Raw genomic sequence first — 10,250 nt, forward strand, 5'->3', positions numbered from 1 at the left:
ACAGCCAATTTGGAAAACATCTGGCACTTCCTCAAAAAGTTACTGTATGATCCAGCAATTACACTTCTAGGTATATACCGAAGAGAATTAAAAGCGTTATGTCCACACAAAAACTTGCACACAGATGTTTATAGAATTATTCAAAACAGTCAAAAAGTGGAAACGCAAATGTCCACCAACTGATGAAAACAAAATGTTGTATATTCACACGATGGAACATTATTCATCCATGAAAAAGAAATACTGATACACAGACTTTGAAAACATCATGCTAACTAAAAGAGGGCAGGCACAAAAGGCCATGTATTATATGATCAATCCCCTTTACGTGAAATGTCCAGAACAAGAAAATTCATAGGCACAGGAAGCAGATGAGTAATTGCAAGGCTTGTATGGGCAAGAAGGGATAATCTGATGAAGAGTGATTGTAACAGGTACAGGATTTCTTGGGGGGGAGGGGTGATGAAAATGTTCTGGAATTAGATAGTGGTGACAGGTGTACGACTTTGTAAATATACGAAAAATCAGAGATTTACAATGTAAAAAGATGTTATGGTATGTAAATATCTCAATAAGAAAAGAACAACACTCTATCCATGTAATAGATGAAATGTACACAAACTGTGCTTTTTAGTTATAACCATATCTTACATACACACTATAACTATAAATAGGTTAAAATGCATAAAAGACTAGAGAGATTAAAATGCTGGATTGGAGAAAGTATAGGTGATCTCTTTTTAAATATTTCTGCATTTTTCAGATATTCTTTAATAAGCACTGCTTTTTGCAAATGGTGGGAAAAGGCTTTATTCATAACAAACGAAAAGACAGATTAAACTCCCGTGTATATTAGTAAAAATTCCTAAACTTATTATTCAACCATCTCAGTCACATAATCCCCAAAATACCTTCCCTTCCCCTCCCCTACAGAAGCACATCAAGTTGAACTCCCTCCTTCCGGAAACACGATGCCCTCTATTTCCAGGGCACTCCAGCTCCTGCTTTTCACCCTCCTCTCCAGCTGCTCCATCTTCACTGTCCCTTCCTCCTCCGGCGCCGCCGCCTGAGTAGTGAATACTAACGTCCCATGGGACCCTAACCAGGCCTCTATTACACTACGGGGCTGCCCTGACCCCAACCCGCCACCCAGCACTAGGACGCACACTCTCGGGTCTGCGCGAGCCTCGAACTCCGAGACACCTTCAGCGCGCGACTGCAAGTGGGTGAAGGACTGCGAGAACACCCCACATAGGGACAGTCCTCAACCCTGTCCCCGGAGAAGCCATGAGGCCGCAAAGCCGGAGATAAGGCTGGGAAAGGGGGTGAAGCGGCCCCCACGCGCGACCAAGACCAGCATATGAGGGACATCCCAAGGCCCCTCCTTTAGCCCCGCCCTGGGCAGGGGGCGTCCTGCGCGTCGCCCCCTCTCGGCCCCGGAGAGGACGTCCCAAGGAGCGTATGGAGCCCACAGAGAGGCGGCGGCGCGGTAGCGGCGGCGGCACGGACAGCGTGAGGGAGAGGGACACTCACCCGCGTCAGCCCCGAGCCCTCACTGCACCGGAAGTAGTCACCCGCCCGTTGCCAGGGTGAGGAAGCGAGGTTGACTTTAGTCTTCCCATTGGTCACTCGCGGTACCACGTGTCCGGAAGTAGACGCCCACGCAGTGCTCTGACTCCACCCTCTGCTCCTAAGCGGTTCTTTTGGCCTCAGAGGTGCAGCGCGGACTCCACCTGAGGCTTCCGTCTGAGCTGCGCAGGCGCCGTTACCTATCTCTCACCTTCCCGCGCTCAGTAAGCCCACAGGATGTGACTATCTGAGTGGGTGGCTGACTAGTGCTGTGGTACGATATGAAATGAAATTGGCCATCACTTATTGAGGTGTTGCTTAAGAACTTAATTTCATTCAATCCTTACAGCCTTCCTATACCGTAGGGAAACCTAAGGTTCTGCCTGGATTGCACATAGGATATGGGGACCAGCCTTGCCCTGGTGGAAAGGGAAGTGTGGGCGGCTTTACTTTTGCTATCTAGGAGCTAAGACCAAGATGTGGTAACATTTATGGAACCCCTTTAATCTTTCCTGGTAACAATTAGCATAAATCCTTTAACATGTAACCACTTTTAAGCCTGTCTTGGGAAAGCAGCAATTGAAAGGAAGAGTATTTCTCAAAGTGTGGTCCCCGGACCACCAAGCTTTAGCATCGTCACCTAAAAATGGAACTCCTTAGGCCCCGCCTCAGACTTAAGTAAATCAGAAACTTGGATTTGGGACCCAACAATCTGTTTTAACAAGTCTTGCAGGCGATTTTTTGATGCACCTAAAATTTAAGAACCACTGAGCTAGAGGGATTTTCTCCTTAGCCAAGTTGTAGAGATAGGTTGGGGAGGATGATGAAGTAATAAGCTCCTCAGAAAAGAGAGAAGCAACCAAGAATTTGGGCTTTGCAGCAATCAAGAAAAAAAGCCAGGAAAGGGGCTGCGATAGGAATGAGTCCCTGGAACTGATTCCCACTCTGGGATTCCTAGATAAAAATATGTGTTAATTGTAAAGAAAAGATATCTCAACTGCTATTAATAGTAATCCCAAATCCATATTTAATACTTTTTGTATTGTCCAATGTATTTTTCTGGTAATATTATTCTCCATGAGTAAAAAATAAAAAAGTAAAAAACAAAAAATACGGTGAAATTTGTCTATAAAAAATGGAATTTTAGATTTGAAAGGGACTATAGGGACCTATATTAAAGTAAGTCATTTGAATTTCTTAAAACAAATAGTGCTTAATGCTTAAGTCAACAAAAAATAGGAACAATAGTGTAGAGGTTAAGAAGAAGGATTCTAGAACTAAGAGAATCTGAGTTCATATCTCAGCTCTGCCACTTAGAAAAGTATCAGGTTCATAGTAAGTAATCAACAAATGTTAGTTTAAAAAGAAAGAAAACCCCCATTAAATGCAGACTTGTTACTATGAAATATGCAAAGACTCAAATCTCTTTCTCAAATAAATGGCATGCAAGTATTTAATAAACCAAAAACATCCAGTTTGTTCTGGGAGTAACTTTTATTAAAATTTGAAAAATAAATTAGCATTATATAATTAGGAGGTGAATTCCCTATATGAGCATTGATTTATTCAACAGATAGTTAGACTTTTCACAATAATAGGAGATGCTGGAAAAATGAAGGCTTAAAAGGAGGATCTGAGGATCAAAAGAGACAGCCATCAGTCAATCCCAGAAGCCAGACATACTCCACCAAGGAGCCCAGCTAGTACCAGCGACAGGTGTACATACACATATACAGTATAAAGACAAAAGAGGCAAAATTTCTTCTCAGACAATGTAGAATTTAGATGAGAGATATATACATAAACATATAAATAAACATACAATGCAACAGTCCTCAAACTGTGGTCCAGAGTTTCCTGTGGAGTCCCCAGACCATTTCAGAGTGTCATTGGTGTTAAACTGTTATTTTACAATAATGCTAATGTGTTTATTTACATTTTTAATTCTCTCATGAGTATAAAATGTACAAAAAGTTCATATGTAGGATTTCAAATTTCATATTGCAACTAACCTTTAAGAAACCACCACTTGTTTGGCTGGGCGTGGTGGCTCACTCCTGTAATCCTAGCACTCTGGGAGGCTGAGGCGGGCGGAGCATTTGAACTCAGGAGTTCGAGACCAGCCTGAGCAAGAGCGAGACCCCGTCTCTGCTAAAAATAGAAAGAAATTGGCCAAACAACTAAAAATAGAAAAAATTAGCCCGGCATGGTGGTGCGTGCCTGTAGTCCCAGCTACCTGGGAGGCCGAGGCAGGAGGATCACTTGAGCCCAGGAGTTTGAGGTTGCTGTGAGCTAGGCTGAAGCCATGGCACTCTAGCCCAGGTAAGAGAAGAGACTCTGTCTCAAAAAAAAAAAAAAAAAGAAAGAAACCACCACTTGTCAAGTTTGAGTGTATTAATAGTATCAAAGAAGAATATTCACAATTATCTGATAAGGCTATTAAAATACTCCCTTTTCCACTTACAATCTGTGTGAGGATAGATTTTCTTTGTACTTCAACCAACACAGACATATCACATCAAATTGAATGCAGAAGCAAAAATGAGATTCCATCTGACTTCTTTAAGCCAGATATAAAAGGGATTTGCAATAATGCAAAAGAAAACACTCTTCTTACCATATTTTTTTGCTTTTGAAAAATATTATCTATTCTTCATTAAAATGTGTTTATATCAGCATGCAATGATTTGTTATTGTTATTTTTTCAATTTTAAGTTTTAATGCAGTAAATATTAATAGATATAACCCACATAAAGAAAAGCTCTGGAGGGCTCCCTAGAATTTTTAGGATTTTAACAGTGTCCTGAGACCAAAAAGGTAGAAAACTACTGACACAGTTATTATAATGTAGCCTATGTGGTTTTATTAGGTAACCTGGGGCCTTTTTTTCTTTGTTGTTTTTCTACCACTGACATTTCTGAAGGAGGATGAAGGAGGGGAAGGTTATTACATAGTAACAGTAACAGTTTATCACATAGCAATGGTAACTGGAACAGATTTTGTTACCTGGAAGTGGGATAACAAAACTTAACATAATAACATAATAAAAGTAAAACATGTGGCGTTGGCTTTTAGGTCTAGGTGAAGAAGTCTAAACAGCTTTGAAGATGCTGCCAACGTGGGCTTAAAGGGAGCTAAGGAAGATGTTATTGGAAGCAGGAGAAAAGGTGAGCCTTGTTATGCAGTGCCAGAAAGTTTGACTCAGGCATTGGGGAACAGACACAAACCATCCCCACTGTTCCCTTTCTCAATTCCTCACCTGCAGAATCCATGAGCATAATAAAATGGTTGTTCTTTTATGCCATTAAATTTGGAGTGGTTCTTTACACAGCAATGTTGACTGAAACAGGCAAGAATAGAAGAAAAGATGTTAAGGTTGCCAAAACGCACAGACATGCTCCCTTCCATTTCTCGGACAATGTTGTTAACTACTGTGTTCCCGGAATGTAGCCACATTATAATAATCACCTTTCAGTGCTACTCTGCACACCTTTATCCCACCCAGACCCACTTGCCATCCTCTAGTGGCTTAATGCTGTTGAAGTAAAAGTAGCAAAATTCTATCTAACCTGCCTTCAGACCCAATTTTTCAAATTTCTAAGCTGCATTGAGTGCAACAGCTCTAAGGTTCTTCGAAATGTTAAGAATGAATAGTTTTCTATCTAATCAATTCACTCAACATGTTAAATATGAAAGGCCTCTACTAATAAATTTCCTTTAGGAAAAATCTGGTTGCCTTCCTCTTCCTGTTCCCACCTCTCCCAAATCCCAAAGAGCAACCAGCTGAGGAACCGCTTCCCTTATCTCAAATAATAATGGCTGCTGCTTCGTGATTCTTGTGCCCTAAGCCCCCTCTGTCATGGTTCTCTGGGAGCCTCCCTCTGTTTGCTATTCCCGGAAAATGCTATTACTTTAACACATTTGTCAGAAATGTTGCATAATGATAGTGAAGTATATTATTAATAGTTTTCATTTGTTATGTAATAAGTTATAACAAACTTACCTACTTAAAATAACACAAATTTAATATCTCACAGTTTCTGTGGGTCAAGTGTCCTGGTTTCTGCTCAGGTCTCAGAAAGCTACAATCAAGGTGTCAGCCAGGCTTGCCATCTCATCAGATGCTCGGCGTCATTGTTCAAGCTCATTCAGAGCTTGGTTGGCAGAATTCAGGTACTCGAAGATATAGAACTCCTGGCAGCTTTCATATTCTTCAAGGTCAGTATGAGCAGGCCTCTCTGACTTTCCCATCTTCTACAGCTGTGGTCCCCAACCCCCAAGCCACGGCCTGTACTGGTCCGTGGCCTGTTAGGAACTGAGCCCCAGAGCTCTGCCCCCACCCCCCTCAACCTCCGCTTCCCCCATACCCCATTCTTAGAAAAGTTGTCTTCCATGGAACTTACAAACTGGAACACACAGCAGGAGGTGAGCAGCAGGTGAGTGAGCTTCATCTGTATTTACAGCCGCTCCCCACCTCATCACCTCCTGGCCTCTGCCACCCCTGCCATGGAAAAATTATCTTCCTTGAAATCGGTCCCTGGTGCCCAAAAAGTTGGAGACTGCTGGTCTAAAGGACTCACCCCAAAAAATCTCCCCTTTGATGAACACAAAGTCATTGATTATTAGCTAAGTTTCAGGGATGATAGCCATTATATTGAGTTTCCAAGGATTATGCATGGTAGGTACACCAGGGGCGGAAATCCTGAGGACCATCTCAGAATTTTTCCTACCACTTGGACAAAAGAAAATTTCAGTGATAGATGGACTGCAACAATGCTTCAAGCAAACCCATTGTAGACAGCTGTTGTTTTGCCTGTCCAGCATGAATTTCTTCTTATTCTGGTAATAGTACCCCGCTTCACTCTGGCAACTGCCCCTCACCCCTTGCATAGAGTGTTAGTGGAACTGTGAGTCCGGATGCTCCACTTTTGCCTGGTCAAGAGGTGGACAAGTGACCCATGCTAGGCCAACGGTGCTCCATGCCTGGAATTTGAACCTTGACAAGAGTAACACAAAAGGTAAAAGCTGTTGGCTACCAGTTTCCCTATTACTGTTTCAGTGCTTGCCTTTTTCCAGAGCCTGCTTCTTTAGTTTTTCTTTCAGTTATACAAGCTATTCCCTATCCTTCCATCAGACATTTGGCAGGCTAAATCAGAGGTGAATGTCAATCCAGAGAAACAAAGGGCATTGCCAATTGATCACTAAGTTAAGTAACTGCTTCCCTCCTTGCAGCTTCTCCAGTTCTGCTTTCACATCTATTTGCTGCCTCAGCTTGCCAGAATTTTTCACTGATATTAGTGCTGAACTCTGCTCTTCTACTGTTTGAATGGTGTGGGGTGGAAGTGCTGATTTAGAAATGGTCTCAAGAACGTCAGAAGAAGCAATGCTTCTTCACTAGGTGGCCCTTTTTGAGGTGTGTGGAAACTACAACCATTTTCTTCAGAAGTTACTCCAGGCACTTCACATCCCATAGCTTGCTTCTTTCCAGAGACAGTCATTTTAGCAACTTTTGGCACAATTTCCGATTCACATCAAGATGACTGGGAACCTATTATTTTCCTTTTTCTATCTTTCCTATAAATATTGTACCCTCACTCTTGTTTCAAATTCTGCATGTTATCTTGTCCCAGAACCACTGACAAAGCCTTCTGCGCATCAAACTTGTTCTTCAGAACTGCTTCAATCAATATTTCTTCTGGCACAGCATCTCCAAGCCTCTCTCCCACTGAGGCATGAATAAAGATGAGCTTGATCAATTCCACTTAGCTGATGGTTCCAAAGAGAATTGAGAGATTCTTTCAGATCTTCATAATCATATTCTTCTACAGAGTCAGCTATGGAAGGTTTGTCATATCATGAGTAAATAAACTGAGTGGCTGTTAACGGCCAAATGGAATAATCATCCTCTGTTGACTGGCCATAGAGATCATTGTCTTCAAAATCTTCATCGCAGATTGGATTTTCCAATGCTGAACCATGGCAGTGGGGAGCCGTCTATTTGCCACAGCCTCTTTCAAAACACCCTGATTAGATACTAGTAAGGCACCCACTGGGCCTGAAGAACACCCGGGTTCCGTCTTGGCTTCCAGTAGGCCTCCGTGCTGAGTAGAGGGAAATGAATGAGCTGTTCTTTCTGATAGTTTTTACTACAGAATTAGAGCATGCTTTAGGAGCTGAACATAAATAACTTCACCCACCCAATCTGAATTCTGAGCTTGACGTCTAATCTCCTACTGGAGCCATCTAACCCGTGGATGTGTTAGCAGGTGAACTGGCTGTCAGCACCTTGAGACCCGGGAACACACTGCGTCCCCCAGGGAAGCTGGACCCAGTGCTGAAGACAGCACTATCATAGCCTAGTGTCTCTAATGGGAAACAGATGCTCCCAGCTGTCGCCTGCCATCAATCTGCTCACCGAATGTTTTCAACCCTGGCTCCTTCTGGACAGATCCAGCTGTATAAACACACTTTTATCAGCAAGCCTGATGGTGAGGGCAGCCAATAGATCTGTCTTCTTTTCTAGTAAGAGAGCCTGACTGTCCTGAATCCAGGATTTAACTCATTAGAATAACAATTAAACAAAGGTGGATTTTTTTCCTTCTTTTCTTTTTCTTTGTAATTTTTAGCTTCTATTTTCTTTTCTGTCACCATGCTTGGGGTAGTATCAGCTGATGGGAGTTGGGAGCAAAGGAAATCTGTTTGAAATAAAAATGTTTTACAGAGAGATGGAGAGGCAGTGTGGGAGATCAGGATGATTGAGTTGTAGAAGTAACCATATGTTCTTGGGAATATCATTTAACCTCCTTGGGCCTCATTTTCCTTTTTTTTTTTTTTTTTTGTAAAATAAAGGAGTTAGATGATTTTGAAAGAACTTTCTTATTACTAACACTTAATTTATCAGTTTATGGCTTATATACATATTATTTAATTCAACAAATGTTTTCTGAGCATCTGTTATGTACATGGCCGTCTCATCAGCACTTATAAAATACTAGCACTAAAAGATTGCTTAGAGAGCCCAGGCTGTGACAGGCATCTCTTTCCTCATCTCTCTCTAACATCTCTTCCTTTTTCTTTCCTGGTAGCAATAATCTCTCGGACCTTGGGGATAGACCCCCACCCCCATATTATGTGGCTTTGCTGGGTCATCTAGTTATAGTGCCCAGGCAGCCCAGGTATGAGCGTACCATCCAGGCCTAGCTAATCACGTACTATACTCTGGGCTGTAAGTCTGGGCTTATGACTCATGCCAGGCCAATCCAAATTATTCCCTGAAATATTACACAAGGATTTATGGAAAGAGGATTTTTATTTATGTATGTAAGGCCACTAAATTGGAAAGAGGTAATATCTATGGCTATTCTCTTTCCCTGTTGCATGAAGAAAGTCCATCCGAAGTTGGAAAAAACCAAGGCCAACACACGAAGAAAAGTAGAGCCAAGAGATGGGGAGAAATTTCAAATGGCCTGGTTTGAAGCCCCCTCCCTCCCAGCTATGCGTGCCAATCAATATTTCTCCCTCTCTCTCTCTCTCTCTCTGTCTCACCTAGCTCACCTAGTTTGAGATGGGTTTCTATCACTGTCGACCAAAAGAATGCTGACTAACACATAGTCAAACTATTTTTAGTATAAGGAAACCGATTCTCACAGCATTTGGGAATTTGCCCAAGATTACATGGTTAGTGAGTTGCAGAGTTGGGATCCAGTCATAGAGCCTGACTTCCAAACCAGTTCTATTATTTTTGTGTTTCTTTTGACTTTGTATGATGAAAATTTTCAAACACACAGAAAACTTGGAAAAAAAAAAGCACCTATATACCTACCACCTAGATTCTACCATTTACATTTAACTATACTTGGTTTATCACACATCTGTCCACTTTGCCATTCCTCTATACAGCCATAAATGTATCTGTTTTCTAAAATGAATTTCAAAGCAAATTGCAGCCAGCTCTCTTTCTCCTTGCCATGCCTCAGCCTTCTTAGGTATGATGGTGTGCTGGGTACAGATTTGGTAGGCAAGCTGGCTGTCCCCAGGCATGTATGAGGACCCTTCATGGTGGAGGATGCAGTCAGGGTTGGGGAAAGAAATGGGTTGGACTGTGAGTCAGGGGCCTCCCTAAGTAATGGTGGTGAGCCTCGAGGAGACCCACAGTAAATGAGTAAAAACATAAACGGGCAAGATACTTTTTGTTAGTGATGAATGCTATAAGGAAAATAATACAGAGTAATGTCACAGAGCATATCTGTGTGTTAAGGAAACACTGTAAAATCAGACCAGGGAAGGCCTTGTAGAAAAGGTAACATTTGCATTATATCTCAATGAGAAAAAGAACCAGCCCTGTCAAGATCTGAAGGAATAAGATTCTGGCAGAAAAAAGAGTACGCACAAAGATCCCAGCGTGTCCTAGCAATATAAAGAAGCTTGGCAAATTATCTTCCATCTTCTCCTCATCATCATGATCATCACCATCAACATCAATATCCTCATTATAATTGGAAGAACCTGTGGCATATTTAATAATTAGCAATTTCTAGGTGAGTGGAATCCTTACACCTTGTTTGTGCCTCTGTTGGCCAAGTTGTATCTCAGTATTCAAAGCTGTTAGACAAAGACTAAGAGCTCTAACAGTAGTTTTGACACACAGAAGCCCAATAAGCCTACAGAAACAAGCTGGTCCT

General features: G+C 41.9%; 1 pseudogene; it reads right to left on the reverse strand.

Moving 5' to 3' along the window:
* Window positions 1-940: 940 nt before the first annotated feature.
* The window catches only part of LOC105807131, a 14,773-nt pseudogene continuing 5,463 nt past the window's right edge, over window positions 941-10,250 (reverse strand).

Source organism: Propithecus coquereli, unplaced genomic scaffold (assembly GCF_000956105.1).
Source record: "Propithecus coquereli isolate 6110/MARCELLA unplaced genomic scaffold, Pcoq_1.0 Scaffold153, whole genome shotgun sequence".
NCBI classification, from domain to species: Eukaryota; Metazoa; Chordata; class Mammalia; order Primates; family Indriidae; genus Propithecus; species Propithecus coquereli.